The following is an 11,975-nucleotide window of genomic DNA, read 5'->3' as shown; positions in this document are numbered from 1 at the left end:
TTTCTTTAGTCTTTAAAAGCTGTACTGCTTGAAAATTAGACTACCTTTGAACAAAAAAAGTGCAAAAAGAAATTACAAAACATAATAAACAGAAGAGTAAGATTGATAAAACGTGTCCCACCCAGAGTAAGGATCGCTCCTACATTGTTTTCCACTGGTTGCCTATAAAAGAAATTGAGCTTAAAATATTTACAATAACCCACCAAGGATTCAGGACCAGACGTCAAAAATATCCAAGAGAATTGCTACATATTGTGCAGCCAACAAATCGCATTGACACGAGAATAGTTACAGATGGTTCCAAATTATTGGAACTAGATACATGCCTACTGTAGGCTCAAGAACCTTTAAACATGCGGCCCGAGACTATGTAAGCTCCCACTAGACATCCGAAAGACTGAAGATACTGTAATAAGGCTTTCGAGTGGAAACTGAAGACTTTCTGGTTCTCCAAGTGCTTCGATAGTGTGGATTTGACAATAAACGAGAAATATACGTTATGAAATGTCTAATGCCTTATAATGCATATTATGAATTCTTAAGTTCCTGTTATATAGGACCAGAAAAGCAACCGGTGAAGTATTAATAGATCACTTACTATTTCGTGTTATAGTTATGAAATAAGAGTTCTCCACAAACTATCATCCCCACAAGTCTGTCTTTCATAATTTTCAGTAAAATGCAGAAATTCATAAATATCCAAATATTTATCACGACTCAAGACATTTTGGAAACAACGGTATCTGCAGGTGAATTTATACAACCCAATCGTCACAAACATGATGTTTACTCACCTGAGCAGGATCCAAAGAAATTTGATCCTGCACGCGAGGCATATGGATTGTTATAGTTAAAAACACTAAAATTTCTGCGTAAATAACAGGCTTTAATCTCACCATCCCTTTCATGCGTGTTCCATGCAATAGCCATCTGCTCACAGTAATGGTTTGTCTCACGAACCTTACAAATTCATTACCTTTTTATCCATGAATAGTTAAAATCAGTCGCATTCATTGGCATCGGAGGTAGGATAAGAATCACTGGCAGTTTCAGATTCAGTGACAAAATAATATTCAGTTTAAATAAAACCTCCTCCCTTTGTTCAATCACCTGAAGCAGTTAAGGGCACCTCAATTTACTTCTCCATAGTAGTAGTCTACAATAAATGACTAAATAACCATCTCTAACGACTTCGAGCACATTCTTCTCCATTGTTCCTTCTGGACTCTGTGGCCTACTATTTAGCTGACTGGCACTGTTCTGGACTCTGTGGCCTACTATTTAGCTGACTGGCACTGTTCTGGACTCTGGCCTACTATTTAGCTGACTGGCACTGTTCTGGACCTTGTGGCCTACTTTTTAGCTGACTGGCACTATTCTGGACTCTGTGGCCTACTTTTTAGCTGACTGGCACTGTTCTGGACTCTGTGGCCTACTTTTTAGCTGACTGGCACTGTTCTGGACTCTGTGGCCTACTTTTTAGCTGACTGGCACTGTTCTGGACTCTGTGGCCTACTTTTTAGCTGACTGGCACTGTTCTGGACTCTGTGGCCTACTTTTTAGCTGACTGGCACTGTTCTGGACTCTGTGGCCTACTTTTTAGCTGTCTGGCACTGTTCTGGACCCTGTGGCCTACTTTTTAGCTGACTGGCACTGTTCTGGACCCTGTGGCCTACTTTTTAGCTGACTGGCACTGTTCTGGACTCTGTTGCCCACTTTTTAGCTGTCTGGCACTGTTCTGGACCCTGTGGCCTACTTTTTAGCTGACTGGCACTGTTTTGGACCCTGTGGCCTACTTTTTAGCAGACTGGCACTGTTCTGGACTCTGTGGCCTACTTTTTAGCTGACTGGCACTGTTCTGGACTCTGTGGCCTACTTTTTAGCTGACTGGCACTGTTCTGGACTGTGGCCTACTTTTTAGCTGACTGGCACTGCTCAGAGAAAACTAAGTCTGAATAATTCTTCTGCATTTCAGGATTATTGAACCCCAAGTTAGGATTTAGTATGAGACTGCACCCAATCTGTGATCAAATCAGAATGCAGTTAGGTTAGTTAAGGACGAGACTTCTATGGCAGCAGATTCCAGAGCTGGTTAAAGGATTTTGCGAAATCCTAGACAGTGGAAAAAAGTCTAACTCCTCTGCCAAGCAAAGCCTCCACTGTCTAGTGTGTATAGAGCAGGATCTTGGTGCCTTCCAGAAATGGAGATGGCACTGAAGGATTTACCTTTCTTACTTGGTGACAGCAGAACTCCTTCCTTTGATGAAGCACCAGCAGTGTCTAAGCAAACCTCCCTTAGGTTCACAATCGCGATTATAAAGCCACTAGCAAGGAATAGAATAGTAACAGGTATACCACCTGACAGGAACAAGTATATTCGATAACGACTGGTAGCAGAGAAAAAGTCTCATATTTACAGTCATCAGGAAAAATTGGCTTCTTCATTATATCCCTTGAACACTATATTCTAACAGCAAATTTATTAGATATAAAAGAAAAATCAAAAGATTAAGAATACCTAGATTACAAGGCAGAAGAGCACTAACTGTACCGAGATGCGGCAAAACACTAGAAAAATGAAGGTGGCTCACTATATCTGACGAGTGGGAGGATCCATCCTCCACTCGCCAGCAACTACAATCGCCTAGTTGAAATAAACGGAAGTTTCTCGCTTCGCCGAATTCATGCTCCTATCAACTGAAGATCAGTTTCCATTCACATAGGAACAACCAAAACAGAGAATTCAGAACATTAAAAATCATTAAAATATATAGAAGACAGGTACTGCACTAGAAAATAATACCAAATTTTATATAAAATAAACTTTTCTTTTTCAGCAAATGCGGACTACCTACTGCACCAAACAACCTTTATAAGCAATCTTTGACTTGTTGCAGCATTCATGGCTATGGATCATTTCATAGTTACATGTTTAAGTACTATCTTATTAGGAAATTTATACTATAGTGATATTTACATGCTAATTTTATTAAGAAATTTAGACCTTTCTGGAGGTTCAATCAGGTTAATTGGACCACGAAGAAAAAGTTTACAGTTTTAATGTGAAAAAGTCTTGGCAAGATATTACAAAACGCTAAAGCCTAAAGTTATATAGTTGTCTTTATTTTATAAATAATTTCCCATTTATCACCAGCTTCAGTGTTAATTACTGGAAAATTATTGAATATAAGAAAATCAATCACAAGGGATAGAGATTTTCTGATAATCTCAACAATAAACAGATTCGATCAGAATTAAATTTACACTAATTGTACAGATCAGAGGAAAATTCAGAATAAAGAAAAATCCTTAAATTTGATTCATTATGTGCGTTAAGATTTGAGCCTTTTGGAAGCAAATTTTCCCCACGATAGTGAGTTATCAAGCTGGCCACTGCTTGCTATCAGTTTGATATTTGATTGATCAATGGAATGTAAGCCATTTTACTTGATAAATTGTCTTCAGCAGTGATGCATACGGTCTCGAGTTCAATCATAGAAAGTGGAGCGATTTATAAAACTTCAGGAATTCTAAAAATCTCTATTTTACTCAGTAACACCAGTCATCTCCTGGAAGAAAATATTTAACTTTAATTTCTATGCCAAGATTATAGTTTAATAAGTATTGTAGCTCTTTTGTCAGATAAAATTAAACTAGTCACATGGTTTTATGAAACTTCAAATAAGCCCTAGGTTATAGAATTTGAATAAATCTAACCATAACTCGAGTAGTAAGTATTCTTAGATATAAACACTACCACTTATTCTAAAAGCAAAGCTTTCCAAGATACAAAATGGGAAGCACAACTCCAGTCATCTACGACTCAAACGCTGCGACATTTTTCATTTTGCTACGAGACGAATTTTATAAGATATGGTTTTATTATTTAAAGTTTCGTGTACCCAAAGTAGAAAAAAAATCATTAGCTTCACCAAGGGATTCTGAGGAGTGATAAAGCGTGTAGCAAGTCCTTGTTTACATTGACATCAATTATTATCCTTTAGTGACACTTAATGAAGAAAATAAAATTTCTAAGGGCGACTACCCTTTATAATTTAAACGGTATTTTACGAAAAGGAAAGCTTGTTCGAGCTAGTTACTTACGAATTTAAGATTAAAAATAAGATTGAGCCGTCATCTATATTCTAGAATATTTTACGCTAAATTTTAAGTTCTGCAATTATTTGTGAAAGTGGGCACTCATTACAAAGCCGGTAACAACGAATATTCAGTCCTGCAATCCAATGAGTTTTGTGAAAGTAAATTGTAAATCAATAAAATAAGCCCCTCTCCACCCAAGTTAGGACAAAGGAGGGATAGGCAATGGTTGCTGATGACTCAGCAGATAGACCTATAGGCTTCCCCAAAGACCCCATCCTTAGCTCACAAGGATGGCGAGGTTGCATCGACCAAAGAAACTAACGAGTTTGAGAGAGACTTGACCCCCAGTTTACTAGTCAGGGACGTTACGACATCGGCCACTACAATCCTAATGAAGTCTCCTCCTACTTTCTATATTTTCGTAATTCTATTTTAAAACTTTCAAAACACGTGAAATTAGCTACTAAACGTGCCATACTCTTAACCTAACAACACGAAGACATTGACTACATTATAAACCTGTACTTTTAGATAAAAATCTATTGATATGGCTTCACTAGTTCGTAAGATTGCTTATTTAGGCTACATTAGTTAATAACAGCTATTTGATCCACTGTAGACTAGTTCGCTAGATCGCTTATTTAGGCTATATTAGTTAATAACAGCTATTTGATCCACTGTAGACTAGTTCGCTAGATCGCTTATTTAGGCTATATTAGTTAATAACAGCTATTTGATCCACTGTAGACTTCCAACTGAAAATCACTAACACGAATGTGGTAAATCGCACACAGCAACTATACACTGCTCAGGCTCTCTGGCTTTCTGGATATGAATACTTTTAACTGTCGTGAATGGTCAGCGAAAAACTATATTACTAGTCAAATGAATCCCATAGTTATCCATGAATTGCAAAATTAAGAATTTTATATATTTTATATTGTATTGCACATTGTTTAAAATTATAAAAAAAATTTAGTTAATCATTATTTACAAGAAATCAAAAGTTAGATTTGGCAATCATGTTTGTGTCAATAGAACAAACCAAGACATGTTACTGTAGAAACTAATGTAAAGGTTTCCTAAAAAATTAATTTTTCACCTACCATAATTAAAAATTTTATTTAACAGAATGAGAAGCAACACAAAATATGGTGAAAAATAAGTGATACAATTATTAAATCTGCATTCATAAATAAGCCATTAGAAATCATTGTTTGGTTCATAAAGGAATATAATATATCGCAAAAAATATACATAACTAACAGTTGGTTCCCGTACGATCTTCTATTGCCATTGCAGAGCTTCCACTTCCACAAGTGTATCAGCCCTTGGTCTTCGTACCTCCAGATAAACGATGAGGAAGAAGAGGAGAACTGGGGCCATCAGTATCGCATAATGTTGGGATTGATCACCTGTTGAATGAAACTTAACTAAAGAAAAGGGCAGGAAGCGAGGTGTTAAAAAATAAAAGGCAAGAACTTATCCATAGTAATCAATATCCCAAACATTCTTCTCTCATTCGTTACTCAAATTGTAGAGCCATAGTTTCAGTTCAAGAATTTCCTATACCAGTAAAGCCCTGTCCACACGATCGAGCATGCCCGACGGGCAAACAGTGATACCAGGCCACAATAGTTAGTGAAAATGAGGGTTGTTGACGTCAGAAGCGGGAAAAATAAAGGCAGGGATCTGGCAACACTGTATGATGCCATATCCCTGTCTGTGGGTTTTCGCGCTTCTGACGTCATTAACCCGCATTCTTACTAACTATTGTGGTCTGGTATCACTGTTTGACCGGTCGGGCATGCTTGATCGTGTGGACAGGGCTTCGAAAAACTACTGTGAAAATGTCAGCCTTGAAAGGCCAGGAATATAGGGTTAAAAAAGGCACTTGAGGCTGTGTCCTTGGGTCATAGACCTCCTAGCTTGTACTTTAAGGAATTCCATAGTAACTGTAGCGTTTACAGGTAATTTCGTAACCTCGCCATATCGTAACCTTATATGTTAGGATTTTAATGTAACCTTTACTGTATAGCCCATGATTTCACCTACAAAAACTTTAATAAGACTACTCGTAGAACAGCCTACTACATAAGCAGCATATTTACAGTTAACAAGCATTTTCATAGAACTAATAGAGTGAATAATATCCTTAGGTAAAACTTCCGTGAAATGATATACGTTTACGAACTACTATAAATTAGCAGACAGCTTTAATGTCCTCGCAATGCTTATTTCTCGACAAACGAGTGGGGAATCATAAGATGAACATTACAAATTTTAAGCACTAAATGTATTCTGTCTGCACATTTTTCCAGTGCTTTTCGAGATTGTTCTAGGTATTTTGATTACTGGTCTTTCAATTCCCCGTATTTTGATTCAAGGGCAAATTTATTCTCATTGTTTATTCCTGGTAGTGATTCCCAAGAGCTGTTCATCATACAACTCATTAACGAGTAAATAATTATAGTAAAAGTTCAGGGTCTAACCTTTGGAAGATTGTAAGTAAATAGTCTATTGGCTCATTTACCCCAGCAAGTCTTGCAAAGATCACATAAATCATATATATTTTTTTTAAGTATATAATCTATTGGCTCATTTACCCCAAGTCTTTTCGTCGATTACCCCTGCCCCTTTCACAACCATATACATATGCTTCAAAATATGAAACTAGTTCTTGACGTCAGTCTTCGCAGTTTACAAGCTCGTCAAAAGCATCCACCACACAAACCATTTTTAGTTTTGAAAGGGCAGAAAAAAACCCCAACTTTCATACTGAATTCAATATTTGAGATATCTTTAAATCTCAGATCTATAACCTTGCGGTAAATGTTTAGTGATACATTTTCAGGGCATGTTTAAATACTTACACAGATCACACATACTCATTTTCAAAATCCATGTACCCATGGGATTTTATTTAAATTGGGTCATAATTCCAAGGTTATTGCATAAGTTATATGCTTCATTGTTTGCAGATCTTCACATTACATCAATAATCTCATCCATCATCATTTGTTGTATGATTTTCGTAAATTTAATTTTTAATCATCTGTGAGTTTCTTTCCTCCGTGGATATTTTGAATGGTGCGAGATATGGTTATAGGGTGGCTGGTTAGATTTTTTTTTTTTTATTTCGAAAATTTTAATTACTAAATAAGGAACTACCTTTGTAAATACCTGTTTGGCTATAAAAATTTGAATGGCAGACGAAAATAGCCCCGTATCTTGCAAGTTTTTGTAAGTAAAAGTCATGGTCAGTCGTTAATGAAACTTATCGAGTCAACAACCCAGAATCAACTAACCGGGATTCAAAATACCAGGAATCAAATAACCGGAATAAAAAACCGGGGAATCAACATACCGGTCACCATCAATCTTATCCAAGGGTGTAAATTCTACTCTTTTAAAAGTAGATTTAACGTAGTGGCATTCTTTCAATTGAACGAGCATTATATTACAATTAGAAATGGTTGCAAATTTCGAAATGATCAACCTTATGAATATCACAAACCTGTATTATTCCTGACCGTACAAATTAGTGTCTTAGTGACATCAGCTTTGCCGACGCCATACGCCTATTAAAGGTAGATGGTTCATATTCCGTGTGGGAATAAACTAAAGTGAATCATGAAAATAGTTTAAAAAGGATAAATATTTTGACGCCAAACTTATCTAACGCAACATGATAATTACCCTTATCGATACATAGTTATTATACATCACTCTGAAGTAACAAATGAAATCACCTTGGTATGTTATTCAGCATTGAAAGTCCTTAGAACAAATTACTGAAAGGAGGATTACAGGCTGTAAGTATTAAACACACCTTTACCTTGGGAAAGTGAATCAGCGTAGCAAGTGCGAAACAGGACTGCAGACATCACCCAACACATTAGCAATGTCGCTTTATCCATGACTTGTCGAACACTTATCGGCGAACAAACAAATACACAATATCTTAAGGTACCCACGATACCCTATACAAGCAGATAAAAATCTTGCTATACGGCTATTTGTTCACGCTGAACATTGTTAGACCCAGAATGAAAATGCTAACTACTTTTACTTGTATTTTTCTACCATCTTATCATGTGGCTTATCGCAGCCACATATATCCTTATCAGATAAGGCGAGTTACTAATGTTCATTAGCATATATAAAAATACGCTAAACATTGACGTAAATCAACGGAATGGACGAAATGCTTTACCAAAATATTTAAAAGAATGCCCGAACAAAATAGAACTAGAAACGAATGTCAACACAAGACACATGAGTGACAAACATAGGCTATCTGAACCAAGAACAAATAGTAAATTTGGAGAAAGGGCTTTTAGCTACTGTGCGCCTAGACATTATAATAAACTGCCAACTGAAATGAAGGACCTAAAGGGAGCAATTGAATTTAAGAAGAAACTAAAGACATTACTTTTCACAAGATCATATGATTTGGAAGATGCTACAATCAAAGAATTGTATAAGTTATAATGAAAAAGTTTCGTTAGATGATTGATATGGACCCGCCCGAGAAGTAGTTCACTCGACTTCAGTGGAGGGTTGGATTTGAACTCAAAACAAGTAAACGAAGGCCAGTGCCCTGCAGTACCAAAGAGATTTATCCAAGTTTACTTTTAGTGGTGATATTCGTGGTTGTCAAACTTGGAAAAGCCCTGTACCCTGAAGGCCATAATAGAATTGTCTCATTCTATTTGTCTTATATATTAAGTATTTAGAGTATTGCGCACCGTTAATATTAACTCTGCGTTATTGTAGAATTTCAAAAATAGGTGAAACATCTTGAAACCCTTAATATCGTCAGTCCTTCGGATGTCTAGTGGGATAATCTAAAAGCTTGGGGCCGTATATTTGAAAGCTTTAAAACCTAAAGTAAAGGTATATCTTGGATCTAATATCTTTAAAATCATCAATAACTCTCGTGTCGACAGAGTTTGTTAGTGGCACGATGTGTAGAAATTTAGCAAATCAACTATTTCGGACATTATGTTCCGATAAATTTAAATCTATTCTAGGCTTAATAGCCAGCCAGTGTAGTTCAATCAGTACAAGAGTATTCCTTTCTCGGGGTGGGACTACTTGAGCCGTCATAGATTGTCTGACCACAAACACGGGCTCTTGTAATTATGCAACCCTCATCCAACATTTATAGCAATTCTCTTATAGCAGAAGATACAGTTTCCAGCTTACATCAGCAGGACTGGTAGAAATTTAAAGTTTCATATTTCAGAGAACTATGAGAAGTATGCCACATGCATCTCAAAAATGTGTGTGCTTATGTACGGGTATAACAAACACATTGTTACTGTAGGGCAACTAAGATGGAATGGTTAGCTTACGTATGAGTGCCTACGGATACGGTTATAATGTAAAAAAAAAAAAATATTCCAGTTCGTGAACCATAGAAATATTTCCCGGCAGGCATCAACCAACAGTAAGTAGAGTTAAAAATTGACACATTGAAGGAGGTGATATCGCATATTCAATCGTAAGAAAACTTTAGTATCATCTTTACTTTGATGACTGCTTTTCCGGTCCCATACAGCAGGGGAAACCCCCCACCCCTCTCTGTCATTTACTGCTAAATCGCCACTGTTGTAAGACTGTTGAAACAAGAAAATATTCAGTTTCCTCTTGAAAGCCTTAATGTCTTCAATCAATCGGATGTTTCATGGGAGCACATTATATAGTCTTGGAGCTGCATATTTAGAGTCTGGAGCCTAACGTAGGCATATCTAGGTTCCAACAGTTTGAAGCCATCTGTAACTATTCTCGTGTCGATACGATTTGTTGGCTGCGCAATATGTAGCAGTTCTCTCAAGTATTTTGGACGACCGGTTCTGATAACTTGGTGGGTTGTTGTACACATTTTAAATTTAATTCTCGCTTTAATCGGCAGCCAGTGTAAATCGATTAGTATAGGGGCGATTCCTTCTCTAGGTGGGGCACATTTGATCTGTCTTGCTCCTGTTTATTGTTTTGTAATTTCTTAAGTTGTGCTTTTGGTGAATTGTAATAGAGTTGTAGTAGTCAATCCAGGTAATAACAGTTTATCACAAGTTTCTGTACAGAATTTTCGTCCAGGTATTCTCCTATAAACGCAATATTTCTTAGATGATAACCAGCAGTTTTTATTACATTATTTATTTGAGCATTTAAAGACAGGTTAAGTCAAGAAATACATCTATACCTTGAACTTTACACAATCATTATTTATTTTCATTTGAATACCACCCAATACCTATCATGACGATAATACCAAGCTCAGAACAAAATTGGTTTAAAACTCACATTTCCAGGTGCTGGAAGATCCTCTCTCCCGAAAACTTCTAAAGATCTCTTTACACGATAACACCAAGAAAGCTACACTGGTAATGAGGTGGAAGCAATACTCCACGATCGTAAACACTCGGAACACTACCGCCAAAACAAGCCGGTCAAATAAACAGCATTTACCAAACCGTTAACAAGTATTCTATTACCAGTCTTGAACTAAATATCCTTTTGTTCCTTTTATTGATAGATTATGGAGTAGTTAAACTTTACAGTAAGTTCATGTTATTTATATAAACTAATGTTACAAATAGATAATTACAAATTAGATTAATTTTCTGAAACATAGGTCTTACATTTGTTTCCATATGACTTTATCAGTGAATAACCATCATTAAAAACTCGACTCTCTATAAATTCAATAACTTTCCTTCCAATGTGAATAAACCCTTTGTACTCGAACCAAACTCCACTTTTAAAATCGACGATGAACATCACTGGACATCAACTAACCTAAACTTGACCCAATAACCTAACCTACAAGCCGTGTCCTTACCTACTTACCTAACGGGGGAGGGGGGCTAACACCCCCTCTGCGACCTCCTCACACTGCTGTATTCTAAGTTAGCCATAATAATATGTACAGGTGGCTGTTATCATACATACACCCCGAGACATCTGTTTTTAAAATCTTCAGAGGGTGTTTCATATCTACTTCTCAATACTGATATAAACCACTGATAGACATATTTAATACTCTACAAAAATAAAAATAAAAATTGTATTTTCTGTTTGTTCTCAATCCTTTTCAATATATTCATATATTTCGCAATGGAAGCAGACGGCATGTGGGGCCATGGAATACCTAATACTGTAAAAGTATTATGATTGCGAGTTATTTTTGAAGCACGTAATTCATCATTGCTTACATACTTTGTCTTACCTGAAGAATTCCAAAAACTTACCTTTATTCACATGCTATCGAAACGTATAATAGTGTAATGGCTTTTAGTGAATAAAAATAATTTCTAATGGGGATAATGGAAACACTGAACTGAAAAATACTCGATTTATTATAGAACATTCATATAACTTCTTCATTACAACTATCATTTCAACATAACACTGATAAAAATGCTTAAATTTCTTCAATAGTCCTAAAGTCATTTATTTTTTTTTCTAAGCGTCCAGTAGACCTCTTCATAATGTTTCAATCACCAACGTCTTCTCTTTTCCGTTTACATATAACATTTCAGTTCGAAACTATTAACTGTATCTTATGTATCCTTTGGTTTTTATTTACAAAAAAAACAGAGTAACTGTAATCTGAAAATTTGCATTCGTTGCTCTCGGCCATTTGAAGATTTGTGTTGGTAATCACAAATATCCAGCATTAAATAACTATTTTTCTACTTATCTTTTTTCTGTTCATTATATTTAGGAATGACGATTCATATGGGACAATAAAGTCCAAATTTGAGACTCACGGCCTTTTCCGATACCACCATTTATACACACTTATTAGTCGTTATATTTGAAAAGCAAGACTACAACCATAAAAGTCAGTATACAAAGTCCGT

General features: G+C 36.1%; 1 long non-coding RNA gene across 2 annotated transcripts; it reads right to left on the bottom strand.

Annotated features, from left to right (window-relative positions):
• Nucleotides 1-2,969: 2,969 nt before the first annotated feature.
• On the bottom strand, nucleotides 2,970-10,523 carry LOC137634560 (uncharacterized). 2 transcript variants are annotated; one of them, XR_011042532.1, is made up of 3 exons: nucleotides 10,414-10,523; nucleotides 5,368-5,516; nucleotides 2,970-3,569 (listed from the first exon to the last, which is right to left on the bottom strand). It is a non-coding gene; the product is annotated as an uncharacterized lncRNA (long non-coding RNA). The 2 variants fall into 2 exon arrangements; XR_011042531.1 differs by lacking the exon at nucleotides 10,414-10,523 and adding an exon at nucleotides 7,940-8,119.
• Between the last annotated feature and the right edge of the window lie 1,452 nt (nucleotides 10,524-11,975).

Source organism: Palaemon carinicauda, chromosome 44 (genome assembly GCF_036898095.1).
Source record: "Palaemon carinicauda isolate YSFRI2023 chromosome 44, ASM3689809v2, whole genome shotgun sequence".
Classification (NCBI taxonomy): Eukaryota; Metazoa; Arthropoda; class Malacostraca; order Decapoda; family Palaemonidae; genus Palaemon; species Palaemon carinicauda.
The sequence above is the reverse complement of the archived record's forward strand: the minus strand, read 5'-3'. Positions and strand labels throughout refer to the sequence as shown.